The sequence below is a fragment of the Palaemon carinicauda genome, chromosome 15 (assembly GCF_036898095.1).
Source record: "Palaemon carinicauda isolate YSFRI2023 chromosome 15, ASM3689809v2, whole genome shotgun sequence".
NCBI lineage: Eukaryota > Metazoa > Arthropoda > Malacostraca > Decapoda > Palaemonidae > Palaemon > Palaemon carinicauda.
Window position 1 is genome coordinate 23,533,324 of NC_090739.1, and position 5,087 is coordinate 23,538,410.

General features: G+C 31.5%; 1 long non-coding RNA gene across 1 annotated transcript in view; it reads left to right on the plus strand.

The window, feature by feature from the left end:
- The window catches only part of LOC137654524 (uncharacterized), a 42,963-nt gene extending 39,948 nt beyond the window's left edge, over window positions 1–3,015 (plus strand). Inside the window, exon 4 of the long non-coding RNA XR_011046647.1 lies at window positions 2,824–3,015. This is a non-coding gene — a long non-coding RNA (uncharacterized lncRNA). The remainder of the gene's footprint in view (window positions 1–2,823) is intronic.
- Window positions 3,016–5,087: the final 2,072 nt, after the last annotated feature.

The following is a 5,087-nucleotide window of genomic DNA, read 5'->3' on the forward strand; positions in this document are numbered from 1 at the left end:
TTACGAATATCTTGGGCTTTTAGTTGGTTTATAGTTTTGGATAGTTCTGCTAATTGTAATTCATCTCTCTCGGATTTTACTCTCACTTCCAATATTTTCTTTATTAGGTGTTTGGTCTTTTCGGTTAGTTTCCCCTTGATCTTGTTTAGGAACTCTTCCACCTATCTCTTGTGCTGATTTCAATACAAATTTTGTTAAGTTATATATATATATATATATATATATATATATATATATATATATGTGTGTGTGTGTGTGTGTGTGTGTGTGTGTGTGTTTGTGTGTGTATGTGTTGTATACAGCACGTATAATACGGTAAGTGATGCACTGTAATATGTATAATAGCCTACATAGTAAAAAGACCAATAATTTATAGTAGATATTAGGTATTATTCAATGCATAATAGATTATTGAAATATATATTACTCTTTAAATCCATCTGTAATACAAACATGACTTTAAACTTAACATTGACCATACCAAGGGTAATAAGAACATGATTTCACGATCGAATATCTATTCACAAAATCCCCCATCAAATCTAATCTTAAACAATATCACAAAGAAGCAAACAAATAACAAAATAAAAACAAGCAAGGGATATAAATAGCATAGCCATGAAGTGAAAAATGGGTTTGTCGTGTTACTAACATCATGACATATCAACAAGTAACGCTAAGCAAAACATGCATTACATGAGTGAGACTTTGAAAGGTGTTTTCAATAGCGGAACTCCTCGTTGACTTGTTGATATGAATTCAGCTGTGTCCATTCACTGCATTTGTAGATAAGAAGAATTTATTGATAATGAAGATTTAGGTAAATATTTTACGGCATTAGATGGTGAGAATCGAAAGTGAATAAGCTGGTAATTTTTTAGAATCCTAGGTTGATTGGTAATTTGGTAATAACGAGAAATGTCAAACACCAGTGAAAGTTTAAAGGCAATACTTGCATCTTGAGGGGAAAAGGTTTGGGATTGAATGACTGATATACATCAGATATTCAGTTTTGACTTACATTAATGAAGAATTGCAGAGGTTTTTGACAGAATGATTCAGCGACTGATATGAATATACTATTTAAGTTTGACTAATATAATTGATAATTTGCAGCTATCTGGTAAAAAAGTTGAAGAGTTGAGAATGGATGTTAGGAAGATAAGAGAAGACAATGTGTATTAAAAGGGGAATGCCCATATCATTCTAACAGTCAGCAATGCTTGGTAACAGTGAAAAAGTAGAGACTGGTGGAAGAGAAAGTTGGATATCTTTTTTACCAAGGACATGGTTATAAGGTTATCATTCATGTTGTTAAATTAATATCTGTATAACTTACCTTAGTTATCTATGATACATCTGCAGCATTAATAAATCGAAACTTTTAAGTTAAAGCTGCTAGTATGTTATCATTGAGTTATCTTAGCATTAAAAATTGTATTAATTTTGCTATTAGCATCCAATTAAATGTTAAAATTATACCCTTCAAATTAGTCTTGGCTTTGGTGTAGAAATTGCAGTAAATTCTCCTGCATGCAAATTTCTTATTTGATCCGATGTAACGGTAATTTAACGAGCATTCTTTTTACGATGACACTTTTATCTTGAGCTGCAAGAGCCATCAGACGTCACGTGAATCCACCTGACTAAGCCACATAAATTCACATTGAAAAGAACTGGAATTTTATTCTTAGTTTTATATTTTATATATATTCCACACTTAGCAGTGATGAGCTTCAGTGAAGTCACGTGTAAAATTAGAAAATAAAAATAAAATACATATGTTGTGGACTATTAATAATAAATAATAAACTATAAATTTATAATAATTGAATATAGATATATCAGAGTTAACATTCTTGAGGGAAATACATTCCTATCAATATTTCTCTTCAGTTTTTTCAAATAAAGATATTCTAGAAAAGATTGTAATTCTTTTTCTGCCCCACTAGACTTACTATCACTCGCAATCAGCACCAGAGGTATTCGGAAGGCCTTTTGAGAGAGAGAGAGAGAGAGAGAGAGAGAGAGAGAGAGAGAGAGAGAGAGAGAGAGAGAGAGAGAGAGAAAGACCTCTGCTATGCTAATAGGCTAGTATAGCTCAACAGCTTGGTCGTAAGAAGTGCATTCTTGCACGAGGAAGAGATTTATATCTAGAGGAAGAGATTCAAGTTCAGGTTTTATGTGACGTCTCTGTTCTGGGTGGGAATTTTATTTAGATGTCCACTAACTAAAAATGTGATAGGTATGTATTTGTGTGTGTATATATATATATATATATATATATATATATATATATATATATATGTATATACATATATGTATATATATATATATATATATATATATATATTTATATATACATAGTATTTATATATGCGTGTGTGTATGTAAATGTCTATCTATCTATCTATCTATATATATATATATATATATATTATATATATATAATATATATATATATACAGTATATATATTTACATATAGTGTATATATATATATATAAATTATATATATACAGATATATATATATATATATATATATATATATATATATATATATATATGTATATATATATATACACTTTATGCGTGTGTATGCAAATATCAACCTATCTATCTATCTATACATGCATTCATGTATACATATACTGTACATATTATATATATATATATTATATATATATATATATATATATATATATATATAATATATATATAATATATATATATGCATATATATATGTATGTATATACATTATATATAATCGTATATATTTATGTACTTTGCCAATGGTCTTAACCCATATATCCTTACGACAGGTAACTCCTGTAGGTCTTCTAGAATGCGACTGCTACACCCACCCATTCTTCCCACTGACTAGTGTTCAGCGATCAACAAACAGACGTGGATGAGCCGTTTAATAGCTTGCTAACAGAATAACGAGGAGATATATCGACTAACGAAAAACGAGAAACAGCCAAGAGTCCACATGGCGGTGACTTCAAAGGAGGAGGTAAGGCATCAGAAGATATAGTCTTGTCATCCTCAAAGCGGAGGAATAAACGACTAAAGTAAAATGTTTTATCAAAACGAACGATCTCTCTACAGTATGTCTTCCATACAACTACTGTATCATACCCCCCCCCCCCCTCCCGCCCGGCTGCTGGGTACATATGGTAACTTTAGGAGCCGCAAAGATGGACCCTTTCGATTATTTAACTGTCTAAATTTGCTGTAGCCATCTTTCCGTATTGTAATTAGAAATTCATATTGAGGAATTTTTATTTTTGTATAAGACTCTTTTAATATTGTTCGTATTGCAATTATAAAAAGCCGTAGAAATTCCAAGACGTTATTTTACAGAATAATATAAAACAGTTATATTTGTAGAAAAAAACATGGTATATGAAGCCGAAAAGATCGAAATTGCAGGCCATCTCGTTCTTACAGCTAGAATAACTATTCCATGTTTTTGCAACTAAAGGAATATGGGTGATTCCAGACCTAGGCAGCGTGGCAACACCTAAACAAATAGTTAAGGAGGTTTCAAGGCGAGGAAAACGTGTAAAATACGAGGAAAGGAATATCTCTTTCCAATAGCGGTATATACATAACTAGATTATTTCTTTAGAGTCTTCTCGTCTCTTAAAAACATCGTATGTGTTCGGTAAAGCAACATGCACTGGTAGTACAGTGAAATGCTATTTGGAATTCCGGTTTCAGTTATTGTTGTATTGTTATATATATAATATATTATATATATATATATATATATTATATATATATATATATATATATCGGTGTGTGAGTATGTGTGCCGAGGGTAGATGGAAATAGTGTATTACTGTATATACCTTACAAAGATCTAAGTGCATGATATATAAACATGCATGTTGTATGTAATTTATATGTATAAATTTAAATTTTATATATATTGTATATAGATCTATCTATCTATCTATCTATTTATCTATCTATCTATCAATCTATCTATCTATCTATCTATCTATCTATCTATCTATCTATCTATATATATATATATATATATATATATATATATATATAATATATATATATATATATGTATATATATATATAAACTTTATCATTACACCACTGATAAACCAAATACCAAAACTATTTTCGAATGCAAATCATATGGCACACGAGGGAATGCAACTGAACTCGTAAATTCTCCCATAGACGAGCAAAAATAACAGAACTATACCATCAAATCCCCTTGAGGAGACAAGCCAGAGGAGAGTAGTTATCTCAAATAACCTTTTGTTTACGAGGCTTTGCAACCGAAATTCCACTGAACGAAGCGAGACAGCACATTGTCCGAATGAGGTATAATTCACCTTAAATGTCGCGAGGAATGAGCGCGCTGGACGTCAGTGGCAGATCCGCGGCCCCAAACGATTACAAGCATGTGGTGTGCATCGTGTTATGATCTGAGTGAATAGTTGCGTGCGCGCGTGTGAGTTTCTATGTGTTACGAGGACTGAGCGGAGGTTTTTTTGCGTGGGTAATGGTTTGTCTGGAGAATGCCAAATTAAGGAGAAGCATCTTCTCTGTTTTTATGCATTATATTATATATATATATATATATATATATATATATATATAATATATATATATATATATATATATATATATATTCGAAGTTTGAAACTATTATAATACAACATTCTCTCTCTCTCTCTCTCTCTCTCTCTCTCTCTCTCTCTCTCTCTCTCTCTTGGGCATGTGCTCTCTAAAGTAAGATGCTATTCAGCCGTTACCTCTCGGTAATCTAGAGAAAATTCCCCGTGTCTTAACAAGGCATTTTTGCCTTATGACATTTCTTAAGGACCCACGAAAAATAGCTACGCAGAGAGAGAGAGAGAGAGAGGAGAGAGAGAGAGAGAGAGAGAGAGAGAGAGAGAGAGAGAGAGAGGGGGGGATTTTCGATGTCTCAATGACATTTTAGTCCATTCACGGAGATTCCATTTGCTCTTTGGTAGGGCGAATTAGTTTAAATGTTTAGAGTTTTTATGATTTTGTTCAACTTATTCTTGAATTCGTTTACCGTGTTTCTGAT